We start from the raw sequence: 16,305 nt of genomic DNA, 5'->3' as shown, positions 1-16,305 counted from the left end.
TAACCAATTATGCAGGCATAGCTCACTGTTGTCACATCAGGCAAAGGATGAAAAAAAGGTAAAAACCCTTGTTTTTAGATATGTTACTTGGTTTTTGATGTATAGTCTACGGCACCCTAGGGGAAATTGTATCCCCTGTGGTCCTGGTCCATCTTGGAGAGAGGTCCCGGGGCTTCCACCCCCCTCAATTAGTGGATGGGGAGGAGTGCCTTCTCCTCCGGACACCTCCTTTTCTTGATGTACCAATCATCCACATCTCCATTATTTCTACTTGATGTTACCCCAAATATATAAATGTACCCTCCCATTTCCCTAGGCACACCTTTCTCCCTCATCTCTCCCCGCTGCCCAGTTCTATTGGCTTCTGTGCAGAATAAGGGAAACGTTTCAACTTTTATCTTATCACCAATTCCTTTCTATGGTAGTATTTATAGCTAATATACATGGTATTTTCAATCATGCTAAGGTTTATTTATATCTAATGTTATGTACTATTTCAAAGTGATGAGTATACTCGCTCCTGTTCATTTACTTTCCTGAACACTTTGTCATATTTGTTATGTTCCTAAAAATCCAATAAAGCTTATTAAAAAAAACCTTGTTTTATAAAAAAAAGTTAACTTATTTATGATATGCTGTGCTTAATGGCCCTCTCTATTATAGTAAAAGGGGCTTGCAGTGTTCTTCAAAACTTAAAGGAGCACTAGCTGGGTTTATTAGCAATCCAATTCTCTATGCATTCACTTAGCAAAAGGAAAAAAAAGCAAATGCTGGCTCTAAGCTAAGTACTATCAACAAAAGTACTATCAAACAAATAAATCGTTTTCTAAGTAAATCCAAACAAATACATAAGAAAGACAGGTTTAGATTCATATGGTTGAGTTTGTTTAGCATTCTGACCCGGCATGACCATGATTAAAGCGGAGTTCCGCCAAAAAAAAAAAAAGTCAGCAGCTACAAATACTGCAGATGCTGACTTTTAATATTAGGACACTTACCTGCCCAGGGTGCCCGCGATGTCCTCACCCAAAGCCGATCTGTCCCTTGGCTCCCGGGTGGAGGTGCCGGCATCTTCGGTAAGGGAATCAGGAAGTGATTCACAGCCTGGTTCCCTACTGTGCATGCGCGAGTCACACTGCGCGATCTCACTGGTCCCTGCTGTCTTCTGGGACCTGTGTGTCTCCCAGAAGACAGCGGGGGGGAGGAGAAGGGGCCGCACATGGCGTAGATCACCACGGATACTGCGGCAATCATTGCCGGGAAGTGGGAGCAAATACCTGGATTATACAGGTATCTGCTCTCTCCTCCCCCCTAAAAGGTGCCAAATGTGACACCGCAGAGGGGGGAGGAATCCGAAAAGTGGAAGTTCCATTTTTGGGTGGAAATCTGCTTTAAGAATAAGAATAAATAAAAGTTAGGGATGAGCCGAACAACCCCCCCGGTTTGGTTCGCACCAGAACATCTCGAACAGGCAAAAAGTTCTACTGAACGTGCAAACTCTATTATAGTCTATGGGTCACGAAATGAAAACGAACATTTTTAAATTCTTATTTTAAAGGCTTGGTGTATGGGGACTTGGGTACTGCCCTGGGGGACATGTGAAAAAAAAGTTTTTAAAATGATTGTTTTTAAAGGAGCAGTGATTTTAATGATGCTTAAAGTGAAACAATAAAAATGAAATATTCCTTTAAATATAATGCCTTGGGGTTCCCTTAGCCTGCCTGTAAATTGGTGCATCTGTGTGACGTATAGAACATGCTGCATCAATAATGACATTTCTAAAGGAAAAAATTTAACATAAACTTGCTTGCGGCTGTAATGTATTGCAAAAATATGGGCATGGGGTCCCCGCTAAAATCCATACCAGACCCTTTTTCGAGCATGCAGCCCGACAGGTCAGAAAAGGGGGGAGCGAGCAAGTGGATTTCCCCCTCCTGAACCATATCAAGCCACATGCCCTCAACACCCCAAAGCACCTCTCCCCCATGTTCCTGACAACCCTGGGCTGTGGTTGAAGGGGTCCACGGGGGGGGCTTATCGTAATCTGGAAGCCCCCAGATCCTGCCCCCCCCATGTTAATGGGTATCGGGTACATAATACCCCTACCCATTCACCAAAAAAGTGTAAAAAAAAAAAAAAAACAACAAGAGACAGTTTATGACAAATCCTTTATTTAAAAAAAAGTGTCCCGCGATGTAAATCCACCGTCAATTACGCCTCCCGACGGACACGAAAAATAGCAAAAATAGAAAACGCTCCGCCTCCATGTGAGGCCTCCCGCCGACTGCTCTCTCTTTGCTTTGACAGCTCTTATAAAGGCAATGGTGGGGCCACCCAGTGACGTAACCGGGTGACCCCACCCCCTTCTGATGCTGATGGGGCGCTCCATATGCTTGTTTGTTCTCGAACGCCTGATGTTCAAGTCAAACATACTTTCGACTCCAACATCAGGCCCATCTCTAATAAAAATACTGAAAATTAAGAAGTACTTTTTGCAACCATGTTAATACACTCTTAACAGTAATCATCAGGCTCTTAGGGGGAGATTTACTAAAACTGGTGCACTCAGAATCTGGTGCAGCTGTGCATTGTAGCCAATCGGCTTCTAACTTCAGCTTGTTCATTTCAGCTTTGGTAGTAAAACCTGGAAGCTGATTGGTTTCTCTGAAGAGTTGCACCATATTTTGTAGTCTCCAGTCTCATTTAATAGTAAATACAGTAGTTGGATTATAGCAAAAGCTTTTTGAAAAGAATAGCGAAGGGTTTGAACCACCATCAGGTTCTAGAGTCAACTGTGATTCCATAAGAAAAATTTCTCCTAACAAGCAGTATGGATAATCTTCCCAACTGGGATACAGACAAAAATTTAAACATTTATGTAACCAAAGTTGGGAAGGATAAGATCTTCTGACAGCTTTTGAATTCTTTTGAGTAAAGAAATGTTATGAGATAGGATCCAGTGACTTTGCTAGAATGTTACATATTTACATAGTTAGTCAGGTTTAAAAAAAAGTCTATCTAGTTCAACCAAAAAACAAAAAAAACAAAACAATCCCATATGCACAATCCTTCACCCACAGTTGATCGAAAGGAAGGAGAAAAACCCCAGCAAAGAATTCTCCAATTTGCTACCCCGAAAGGCAATCAGAATTTCCCTGGATCAATTTTACCTATAAATGTTAGTACCCAGTTATATTGTGTACATTTAGGAACGAATCCAGGCCTTTTTTAAAGCAATCTACTGAGCTGGCCAGAACCACCTCTGGAGGGAGTCTATTTCACATTTTCATAGCCCTCACTGTGAAGAAGATATAAATAAATATTTTTTCCTCTAGATGTAAAGAGTGCCCCACTTGTCCTTCGTGATGACCTTAACCACCAAAGGCCTGGGCCTATTTTTCAAACTTGTTATTTACAAGTTAAAATATTTTTTTTTTTGCTAGAATATTTTTTTTTTTGGAAAAAAAAAAAATCACTTTTTTGAATTAAAAAATAAGACAACAGTAAAGTTAGCCCATTTTTTTTTATCCACTTGAGCCCCGGACCATTATGCTGCCTAAGGACCAGAGGTCTTTTTCCAATTTGGCACTGCGTCGCTTTAACTGCTAATTGCGCGGTCATGCAATGCTGTACCCAAACAAAATTTGCGTCCTTTTCTTCCCACAAATAGAGCTTTCTTTTGATGGTATTTGATCACCTCTGTGGTTTTTATTTTTTGCGCTATAAACGGAAAAAGACCGAAAATTTTGAAAAAAAATGATATTTTCTACTTTTTGTTATAAAAAAAATCCAATAAACTCAATTTTAGTCATACATTTAGGCCAAAATGTATTCGGCCACATGTCTTTGGTAAAAAAAATGTCAATAAGCGTATATTTATTGGTTTGCGCAAAAGTTATAGCGTCTACAAACTAGGGTACATTTTCTGGAATTTACACAGCTTTTAGTTTATGACTGCCTATGTCATTTCTTGAGGTGCTAAAATGGCAGGGCAGTACAAAACCCCCCCAAATGACCCCATTTTGGAAAGTAGACACCCCAAGGAAATTGCTGAGAGGCATGTTGAACCCATTGAATATTTATTTTTTTTGTCCCAAGTGATTGAATAATGACCAAAAAAAAAAAATATTTACAAAAAGTTGTCACTAAATGATATATTGCTCACACAGGCCATGGGCCTATGTGAAATTGCACCCCAAAATACATTCAGCTGCTTCTCCTGAGTATGGGGATACCACATGTGTGGGACTTTTTGGGAGCCTAGCCGCGTACGGGACCCCGAAAACCAATCACCGCCTTCAGGATTTCTAAGGGTGTAAATTTTTGATTTCACTCTTCACTGCCTATCACAGTTTCGTAGGCCATGGAATGCCCAGGTGGCACAAACCCCCCCCCAAATGACCCCATTTTGGAAAGTAGACACCCCAAGCTATTTGCTGAGAGGCATATTGAGTCCATGGAATATTTTATATTTTGACACAAGTTGCGGGAAAGTGACACTTTTTTTTTTTGCACAAAGTTGTCACTAAATGATATATTGCTCACACAGGCCATGGGCATATGTGGAATTGCACCCCAAAATACATTTAGCTGCTTCTCCTGAGTATGGTGATACCACATGTGTGGGACTTTTTGGGAGCCTAGCTGCGTACTGGGCCCCGAAAACCAATCACTGCCTTCAGCGTTTTTAAGGGCATGAATTTTTGATTTTACTCTTCACTGCCTATCACCGTTTCGGAGGCCATGGAATGCCCAGGTGGCACAAAACCCCCCAAATGACCCCATTTTGGAAGGTAGACACCCCAAGCTATTTGCTGAGAGGCATGATGAGTATTTTGCAGCTCTCATTTGTTTTTGAAAATGAAGAAAGACAAGAAAAAACTTTTTTTTTTTCTTTTTTCAATTTTCAAAACTTTGTGACAAAAAGTGAGGTCTGCAAAATACTCACTATACCTCTCAGCAAATAGCTTGGGGTGTCTACTTTCCAAAATGGGGTCATTTGGGGGGGTTTTGTGCCACCTGGGCATTCCATGGCCTCCGAAACTGTGATAGGCAGTGAAGAGTGAAATCAAAAATTCACGCCCTTAGAAAGTCTGAAGGCGGTGCTTGGTTTTCGGGGTCCCGTGCACGGCTAGGCTCCCAAAAAATCTCACACATGTGGTATCCCCGTACTCAGGAGAAGCAGCAGAATGTATTTTGGGGTGTAATTTCACATATTCCCATGGCATGTTTGAGCAATATATCATTTAGTGACAACTTTGTGCAAAAAAAAAAAAAAAAAAAAAAAATTTGTCTCTTTCCCGCAACTTGTGTCGCAATATAAAATATTCCATGGACTCGACATGCCTCTCAGCAAATAGCTTGGGGTGTCTACTTTCCAAAATGGGGTCATTTGGGGGGGTTTTGAACTGTCCTGGCATTTTATGCACAACATTTAGAAGCTTATGTCACACATCACCCACTCTTCTAACCACTTAAAGACAAAGCCCTTTCTGACACTTTTTGATTACATGAAAAAGTTATTTTTTTTTTGCAAGAAAATTACTTTGAACCCCCAAACATTATATATTTTTTTAAAGCAAATGCCCTACAGATTAAAATGGTGGGTGTTTCATTTTTTTTTTTCACACAGTATTTGAGCAGCGATTTTTCAAACGCATTTTTGGGGGAAAAAACACACTTTTTTAAATTTTAATGCACTAAAACACACTATATTGCCCAAATGTTTGATGAAATAAAAAAGATGATCTTAGGCCGAGTACATGGATACCAAACATGACATGCTTTACAATTGCGCACAAACGTGCAGTGGCAACAAAATAAATACATTTTTAAAAGCCTTTAAAAGCCTTTACAGGTTACCACTTTAGATTTTAGACAGAGGAGGTCTACAGCTAAAATTACTGCCCTCGATCTGACCTTCGCGGTGATACCTCACATGCATGGTGCAATTGCTGTTTACATTTGACGACAGACTGCCGCTTGCGTTCGCCTTAGCGCAAGAGCAGGGGGCGACAGGGGTGTTTTTTTTTTTTTCTTTATTATTTTTTTGCTTTTTTATCTTATTTTTAAACTGTTCCTTTCATTTTTTTTTTTTTTTTTATCATTTTTATTGTTATCTCGGGGAATGTAAATATCCCCTATAATAGCAATAGGTAGTGACAGGTACTCTTTTTTGAAAAAATTGGGGTCTATTAGACCCTAGATCTCTCCTCTGCCCTCAAAGCATCTGACCACACCAAGATCGGTGTGATAAAATGCTTCCCCAATTTCCCAATGGCGCTATTTACATCCGGCAAAATCTAAGTCATAAAATGCTCGTAGCTTCCGGTTTCTTAGGCCATAGAGATGTTTGGAGCCACTCTGGTCTCTGATCAGCTCTATGGTCAGCTGGCTGAATCACCGGCTGCATTCTCAGGTTCCCTGTTGAGACAGGAGAGCCAGAGAAAAACACGGAAGACGGTGGGGGGGGGGGCATTCCCTCCCACGGCTTGTAAAGGCAGTCTAGAGGCTAATTAGCCGCTAGGATTGCTTTTACGTGAAAGCCGACCGCTGGCTGAAAAGAATGATACCAAGATGATACCTAAACCTGCAGGCATCATTCTGGTATAACCACTCAAAGTCGTGAATGGCGTACCTGAAGACAAAAAAATGGTTAACAATAAAGCACAGTAAACGGTAAAGTATAAAAAATTGCAGACCTGAAAAACAAACGTGATAAAACATAATAACAATAAAACATTGCAGAATAGAATACAGTAAAAAATAGCAGAACAATAGAGAGAGAATAGAGAGAGAGAGAACAATAAAACGACAACTATTTTTTTTTATTTTATATTTTTGTATGTGTTTTTTTTTTTGTTTACACTTTTTTTTGTAACTAACTTTTATAACTGTAAACGGTTCCAGGTTCGGGTCTCTCAAAATGCGATGGCATCTTGGGAGACCCTGTGAAAGTGTGCCTAGTCTGTGCAATGCTGTACCCTACGCTAATACTCAACTAGTGAATGGTAGCATTCAAAACATTCACCAATGCAAAGACCAGGATTGTCAGGACAGGAAGGACAATAATAGCGGGTGTCACGCCTATATCCGCGCTTGCTGCAGACACGACATCTTTTTTGGGGGGGTTCGTTGGGTAGGGGTACTCGGGAGGACATAAAAATGCCTCTCATGCAGCCGACTGCATTTGGTTGGGGATGTGAATGGGGGAAGTACGGGCGCCGCAGAAGCAGTGGGTTCCCAATTAGGATTGGCGAATGCAGCAGGAAGGGCACTATGGGCATGACGGGCCTGTGTTTGTCTTTTTGGTGGCAGCGGGACACTACTTGTGCTTGCCACCTCACCAGCTTGAACTGCACTTATGGGACTCGCCACATCACCAAGTGTTACTGCAGTGCTGGTTTGACTACGACCGGGGTGTACTAGGCCGCTGGTGCTTGCCAGTTCAATAAAATGCTTCCAAAAAAACTGTTAGCGATCGCAGGGATCAGGCCTGACTCTGCGAACACTGCAGTTATGTGTTTAGTGTTTTGTAAGTGACAGTGATCGATCGATACTGCACTTGGGTGGGCTGGGCTGGGCCGGGCGGAGGGGCAAAACGCAGGTGCTAGCAGGTATCTGGGCTGATCCCGCTAACACTGCGTTTTTGGGAACCCTAAACTGCTGGGGACGCTAGTATAGATCTGATCAGATATTGATCCGTTCAGATACTATACCACTAAGGGAGGCGTATGGCGCGTGTGTGGGTGTTAGCGGTACTGGCGCTAACCTGACGCTGCCTGGGGCTGGTGCTTGCTAGTTCACCAAAATGCTACCAAAAAAACTGTTAGCGATCGCAGGGATCAGGCCTGACTCTGCGAATGCTGCAGTTATGCGTTTAGTGCCTTGTAAGTGACAGTGATCGATCGATACTGCACTTGGGCTGGGCCGGGCGGAGGGACAAAACACAGGTGCTAGCAGGTATCTGGGCTGATCCCGCTAACACTGCGTTTTTGGGAACCCTAAACTGCTGGGGACGCTAGTATAGATCTGATCGGATCAGATATTGATCCGTTCAGATACTATACCACTAAGGGAGGCGTATGCCGCGTGCGTGGGTGTTAGCGGTACTGGCGCTAATCTGACGCTGCCTGGGGCGACGCATATCACCGCCGGGCGATCGGGGGGATAAACCTTTATTCTGTAATAAACGGCGGGTTCCCTGACACTATAAAAAATAAACGAACTAACCAGCGTCACCCGTAACGGTTATACGGTGATCAGTGGTGTAAGGGTTAACTAGGGGGCAATCAAGGGGTTAAAACATTTATTAGGTAGTATATGGGGGTCCCTGTCGCTATAAAACGCTGACGGCAAACCTAAATATTTACCTCACTAACTAGCGTCACCAGCGACACTAATACAGCGATCAGAAAAATGATCGCTTAGTGACACTGGCGACAGGGGGTGATCAAGGGGTTAAAACTTTATTAGGGGGGGTTAGGGGGGTATCCTAGACCTAAAGGGGGCTAATACTAACTGTCCCAACACTGTAACTGTCACAAACTGACACCAATGCAGTAATCAGAAAAAAAAAAAAAAAAAAACTGCTGGTGTCAGTTTGTGACAGGGAGGGGGGGGATGATTGGGGGGGGATCGGGGGGCGATCGGGGTGTTTTGTATGCCTGGCATGTTCTACTGTGTGTGTAGTGTTGTGCACTCACAGTGAAGTCTTCTCTCCTCGGCGCTGCAACGGAAAATACCGAGCCGAGGAGAGATGACATCATTTCCTTTGCTGCTGTTTAGCATACAGCAGCAAAGGAAGTGATCTGATTGGCCGGCGGCGATCGCAAGGGGGGGGCCACGAACGGATGGCCTCCCCCTCACCTCCGATCGCCGAGGGACATAACAGGACTGCCTCGGGCACCGGGGGGGGGGTCCGATCGGACACCCCACCCGCGGGAGGCAAATCACGTATGTACGTGATTTTTCCTGCCCATGCCGCCTTGCCGACGTACATCGGCGTGAGGCGGTCCTTAAGTGGTTATACTATGAAAGATGATGTTACGCTGAGTAAATTTATACCCAACATGTTACACTTCAAAGTTGCGCCCGCTCGTGGAATGGCGACAAACTTTTACCCTTAAAAATCTCCATATGCGACGTTTAAAAAATTGTACAGGTTTCATGTTTTGAGTTACAGAGGAGGTCTAGGGCTAGAATTATTGCTCTCGCTCGAATGATCGCGGCAATACCTCACATGTGTAGTTTGAACACCAGTTTGATATGCAGGCGCTACTCACGCATGCGTTCGCTTCTGCATGCGAGCTCGGCGGGATGGGGCGTGTTTAAAAAAAGATATTTTTTATTATTTATTTTACCTTTTATTTTTTATTTTTAAAATATAGTAAAATACTGCGCCAACCCCAAATTTGAGCAGCCAACACAACAATAAGACTGATTGTGAACAAATGTGTAAATAAAAAGTGTGGCGCTGAAAGTAAGTGAATGTAGCGAACCTTAAAAAAGGGGATATGTAATCAAAAGATGTAGTAATCCGTCTCTCATAGTGAAGAGCACAACATATAAGAATCACACCATGAGTAAATGTAAAGGACCTCATGCGATAGTGAGTCGCAAGGAAGTCGCAACACTATAATACAAATTATTAACAAAAGTGATGTGATATGGTGACTGGATAGAAACACAGTATCATATACAAATGCTCAATGAAATAAACTCATATGTGATCTAAATTATACATCAAAACATGAATGTGGTAACATGGAATTTGCAATAAAAGTGACCTGTTAATGGAAACACACTATCATATTTAGATGAGAAACAAACCCATGTGTAACCATAGGCATGTAATAAAAAGACAAACACAATACTAATTCCAAAATTTGAGTGAGAGCAAACATGTGATAGTCCATGAGGCATCAAAGGTAAACAGTGATGAGTGAAAATACACTGTTGCTACAGATGTCTGACATTCTCTTAGGTAGATGTGTTGAACAGTGGATAAATATACCCGGGAGTGCCTTCACCTTCCAGGAATGGGGGACTTCAACCCCAGTTTAAGTCTTTGCAGATGAAACGTGTAGGGATAATACGCTGGCCCAAGCCACCTCATACTGCGCTGCTTTTATTGTTCAATTGAACTGTTTTTATTTGATATTCATTTGTTTGGATATTTTTTACTTTAATAAATTCCATCATTTGGATTTACGCTATGTGAAGGCTTTTTCTCTTTTTTATACCTTGAATATGAATTTTTAGAGAGCTGTGTTTACCATTGCCTACTGTTGGGGAGTTTTATCTCCACAATCACTGGCGTTTTGGATTTCCATTGGCCTACAGAGGAGGGGATCATATGGTTCATCCTGGGAGCCTGACTTCATGTCTCCGGTTCCATTCCTGACAGATCCACCACCGTACGGTGAGCTGGGTCCACTACTTTGGGTAAGAGTACCTTTTTCTCTCCCCCATTCCTGGAAGGTGAAGGCACTCCTGGGTGTATTTATCCACTGTTCAACACATCTACCTAAGAGACCGTCAGACATCTGTAGCAACAGTGTGTTTTCACTCGTCACTGTTTACCTTTGATGCCTCATGGACTATCACGTTTGCTTCACTCACATTTGGAATTAGTATTGTGTTTGTCTTTTTATTACATGCCTATAGTTACACATGGGTTTGTTTCTCATCTATATATGATCTATGTATATATGATAGTGTGTTTTCATTAACAGGTCACTATTATTGCAAATTCCATATTACCACATTCATGTTTTGATGTATAATTTAGATCACATATAAGTTTATTTCATTGAGCATTTTTATATGATACTGTGTTTCTATCCAGTCACCATATTACATCATTTTTGTTAAAAATTTGTATTATAGTGTTGCTACTTCCTTGCGACTCACTATCGCATGAGGTCCTTTACATTTACTCACAGTGTAATTCTTATATGTTGTGCTCTTCACTATGAGAGACGGATCACTATATTTTTTGATTACATATCCCCTTTTTTAAAGTTCGCTACGTTCACTTACTTTCAGCCCCACATTTTTTTTTTATACATTTTTTATTTTTACACTGTTCTCTTAAAAGAAAAAAAAAAAAAAATGTGTCACTTTTATTCCTATTACAAGGAATGTAAACATCCCTTGTAATAGAAAAAAAAGCATGACAGGACCTCTTAAATATGAGATCTGGGGTCAAAAACACCTCAGATCTCATATTTACACTCAAATGCAATAAAAAAATAAAATAAATTAAATGTCATTTGAAAAAAATAAAAATAAAATGTTGCTTTAAGAGCTATGGGTGGAAGTGACGTCTTGACGTCGCTTCTGTCCTGCAATGGTATGGAGGACAAAACTGAACTGCATATTCCAGATGAGGTCTTACTAATGATTTGTACAGGGGCAAAATGATAGCTCGCTCGCTGGAGTCCATACATCTCTTAATACAAGAAAAGACTTTGCTCGCTTTGGAAACCGCACCTTGGCATTGCATGCTATTATTAAGCTTATGATCTGCGAAAACCACCAGATCCTTCTCCACCATGGATTCCCCAAGCTGTAATCCCCCTAATATGTATGATGCATGCATATTCTTACCCCCCAAGTGCATAACTTTACATTTATCAACATTAAGGCCTCATGCACACTGGACATTAAAATAACATTATAAAAACGCCAGTAGCTTTGCAGTGAGTTTTTCAACGTTTTTGACATAGTGTTTTTTTAGCAATTATTAGCGTTTTTGATTTTTTTTAATAGGTTTAAGAAAAAAACAACACACATTAGAAAAAACAACAACAAAACAAAACTTGGTTGTTCATTGGTATACAGCAGCACTTATTAAGCTCATATAATCAAGAAGCAAATGGTGGCTTATCAGTCATACAGTAATTACACAATAAGAGCCGTGTTCAAATTTACTACCAGTGCATATCAACATTGGAGATTCACATATGGAAAATCGTGGCACGACCTATAGGTAACCGGCAGGGTGGATTCATTTTGAGGAGAGGGTCAAAGGGCTGGCTAACCATCTATCCCAGATTTTGTGGAATGTTTTATTCCGTTTCCTAAGTTTGAATGTAAGCCTATACAGTGGTATAGAGTCATTAACTAGCTTCAGCCATAGAAATTTCAGAGACATCTGTGTACCCTTCCATGACAGTAATATAGCCTTTTTAGCTTAAAAATATAGAATACGGAGTAGCCTCTTGGCGTGTAATGGTATATGCAAGTCGCCAAAAATGCCCAATAGGCAATTCTTGGGATGGATAATGTTAGGGAGGCCTAAAGCTGAAGAAATGAAAGAACCCACCTCCACCCAAAAGTCTTGAACTTCTGGGCAGGACCAGAAGCAGTGTGGGAAATCGGCCTCCTGGCCACAGCCACAAAAACATCCAGCTGCGGGCAGCAAGCCCATTTTATGCAACCTGGCTGGAGTGAGGTGGGATTGCTGGAAAATCTTTACATATATAATACGGCCCCTTGATGAGATAACTGAGGTCTTGTATGTATCGTTAAATTCTGCCCAGTCATCGTCTGTGAGGGAAATGTCCATGGAGACCCATTTTTGCTGAGCCTTACTAAATCTGGGGTTAAAATCAGTCATTAGGGCAGCATAGTAAGCAAAAACAAGTCTAGTGGGGTCAGGGTGTCTCAACAGATTCTCTAGTGGAGGTAAGTTTGTAGGGTCATCCAGGGAGCCAAACTGGGCTCTGATGGCATGTCTGAGTTGGTAGTAATAGAACAGGTAGGAGCGTGGCAGGTCAAAGTCAAGTCATAGCTGATAGAAAGATTTAAAGCCCTGTGCATTGTATTGATAGCATAGATATTTAACCCCCTTGGAGTACCATCGATTTGGGTCGGGTAAGGAGTACAGTAAGGAGTGGGGTTGAACCATGAGGGTTATTTGGGGACGTCAACCAGGTATGCCTGGATGTTTTCGTAGTAATGTAGCGGAATATTGAGAGGGATGTAGCCAACATGGAGGTGCCAGGGCGAGTTGGGACCCGGCCTCTGTAAATAATGTTATGAAGGGTTTTCATGGAAGATGCAATGGCTCCTTCAGTAGTGGTACAAGCATTTGCTGAGACCGGGTGTAGCCAATCACGAATATGCACCAGATGCTAAATAATATAGGAAAAAGTTAGGAAATGCCAAGCCCGCCTGGTGCGTTGGCAACCTTAGCGTCTCAAGTGCCACCCTAGGGGATCGACCACTCCATAGGAACATTGTACTGATCGTTTCTATACATTTGAAAACTGATTTAGGGATTTTGCAGGGGGAGTTAGCCAGGATGTATAGCAATTTTGGTAGATATATCATTTTAAGGGTATAGGCCCTCCCCATAAGATCCAGAGGCAAGTCCATCCACTGTTTGGTTTGCTCCTGTAAGCAAGTTAATAGTGGGTCTAAGTTATTTGTAATATAAGTGGATAGAGGTGCCTCTACCAGAACGGCAAGATACCTAAAAGAGGACACAACCTGTAATTTGGAGTCCGGGTGAATCACATCCGAGTCCAAGGGAAAAAGACTGACCTTGTCCTAGATCACCCATAAGCCAGAGTAGTCTCCAAATGTATTGATCTCAGACTGTAATGATTGGATTGACCCATTGGTGTCTACTAAGCACACCAAAGTGTCATCCACATAGTGCAAAATTTGTTCTTCTATGGTGGCAATAGGGAGACCTTTAATTGAGGGGGAGGAGCAGATGCGTACTGCAAGCAGCTCCATGGCCAGGGCGAACAAGAGGGGTGATAACGGGCACCCCTATCTTGTGCCTCTAATAATTGAGAATGAATCAGTGACAGAAGACTTAACCCGAATACGGGCCATTGGGGAGGCATAGAGGAGTCTTATCCATGCCACCACACGGGGGCCAAAGCCATACATTTGTAACACCCAAAAGAGATACGGCCATTCCACACTATCAAATGCTTTACAGGTGTCCAAGGACACAATGGCCCTGGTAGGAGAACAGTCATGTGGGTATTGCAGGTTTTGGAACAATCTGCATATATTCATTATAGTGGACTTCCCAGGTAAAAATCCACCCTGGTCACTATTGACTAACGCCGTAACTACAGTATTTAAATGATTTGCTAACACTTTGGCCAGGATCTTAATGTCCACATTAATAAGAGATATTGGGCAGTACGATTCGCATTTGAGTGGGTCTTTGCAGGGTTTTAGAAAGAGTATGATCAGGGCCTCTCGCATGGAGGGGGGGAGGACTCCGGTATCTAAGGCTTTGTTATAAGTATATAAAAGATATGGGCACAGTATATCTTTAAACTGTGTGTACCATTCTGTTGGGTAGAAATCCAGACCGGGGGTCTTATGAGCTGGTATTTGTGAGATGGCCATTGCATCTCATCAACCGAGATAGGAGCTTCCAACTCATCTCTTTTCTCAGTCAAAAGGGAGGGGAGCTATATGTCAGCTAGGTAATCATTCAGTTGGGGTTCGGTGTAGTCAGCTCTGGAGGTGTATAGGTCTTTGTAAAAATTTAGAAAGGTTTCCATGATCTCTCCAGGGGCGTCACTGATTTGGCCCTGTGCAGTAAGGATACGCCGGATAGATATGAGAGGGCAATCGGGTCTAGTCAGGTAGGCTAAGAGACGTCTGGCTTTATTGCCGTGTTCGAATGATTTCCGACTAGCGTGTAACATACACTTTTGTGTAAGGTCTAGTAAACGGAGTTCATATTCCCTGCGTCTCTGTAACCATGCGACCCTCGTATCCCGGGGCCGGGTTAGAGGCATAAACAGCCTCTGCGTGCACCATGGCCGTTTCTAATTCCCCCGTAAGTTGCCTATTATTTTTCCGTATGATTCCTGTGATGGCCATAAAAGTGCCCCTCAGTGTAGTTTTAAAGGCCTCCCACTCTGTGGAAGGGTCCACTGTTCCCAGGTTATCCCTCCAGTAGCCAGTAATGACCTTCCTGCATTCCCCCTGTACCACCTAGTCCTCCAGCCAGTATGAATTCAGTCGCCAAATAGCAGGGCCCTAGCCCGGGAGGAGGGCGAGGTCCACAGAGAGGGGAGCGTGGTCCAAAACTCCCCTGGACAGATAGGAAACAGCAGAGACAATGGAAAGGGTGTCTGCCATGGCAAGTGCCATGTCAATTCAGGACATGGTGTGGAAAAAGTCCGAGTGACAAGAGTACTGGTACACATCTAGATGTTTCCAGCGCCAAACCTCTGTAAGGTCATAAACCTGCAGCCAATCTAGAAAGGAGGAAAAGGGTCTACCACCACCCCCAAGCGGTCCATAGGTGGATCTAATATGGCGTTAAAGTCACCCACATAAAGCATAGGTCCAGGGGGTCTAGTCAACAGCTTAAGTGACAATTTGGACAGTATCTCCACCAAAAATGGGGGAGGGATATAAATGTTTACCAAGGTAAATATCATAGCGGATATTTGTAAGGTAAGTATAATAAATCTCCCTTCTGGGTCTGTTTTGACTTGTAGAGTTTCAGCAGGGAGGGATTTAGCCAGTAGGATACAGACTCCCCTGGAATAAACTGAAAAGACTAGGGACCACTTTTGGGGTGCATTCATACATCTAGTGTTCCATGAGACTATTTTTTTCGACATTCTAAAGTGTACATTATATAATAATCACATAGAACTATAAATACAGTCACATGCAATATCTGATAGGCCGTGCCACCCTGAATATATCTAAGCACATGTACAATGTAACGTATGAATCCACCGCTAGGTAGGTGTGAGCCATTAGTTGAGAAAACAGAAAAAAAAACAATCTAGGACTAGGACTGCAACCATAAAAAATACAAGGGAAAAAAGAAGAAAAAAAAAATGATGAAAAAAAAATAGGAAAAAAAGAGAAAAAAAAAGAGAATCAATTAAAACCCCCGTGCCCCCCACCCCGCATCCCAAACATAGCGAGCCTTGGAAACCTGAACCTGGAAAACTTCCCTGACTCCAAGGAACGCAGAGGTCAATGGAGGTCAAAAATGTTCCGTGGGCCACGCCACTAACTGGTGAGAGGGTAGTGTGGAATCCGGTGGGGCTCCCAGCTGGAGGTGAAAAAAGGAAAAACATGTCCCGGTCCAGGATGTGTGAAAATTATATATGAGTTCAGGAGTCATTCTGTTCCTCCGCACAGCAAGTATTACGGTAGACAGGCCATTTAAAGGGTAATTCCGGGAGGGAAAGGCCTGATGTAGAAGTAAATTGTTTCCTTTTAACGTGCAGGGGAGAGAGTAGGGTTATCATGGGGCAAATAGGCAGTGTGGTAGATGTGGCTGACATATGT

Source organism: Aquarana catesbeiana, linkage group LG07, assembly GCF_042186555.1.
Source record: "Aquarana catesbeiana isolate 2022-GZ linkage group LG07, ASM4218655v1, whole genome shotgun sequence".
NCBI classification, from domain to species: domain Eukaryota; kingdom Metazoa; phylum Chordata; class Amphibia; order Anura; family Ranidae; genus Aquarana; species Aquarana catesbeiana.
The sequence above is the reverse complement of the archived record's forward strand: the minus strand, read 5'-3'. Positions refer to the sequence as shown.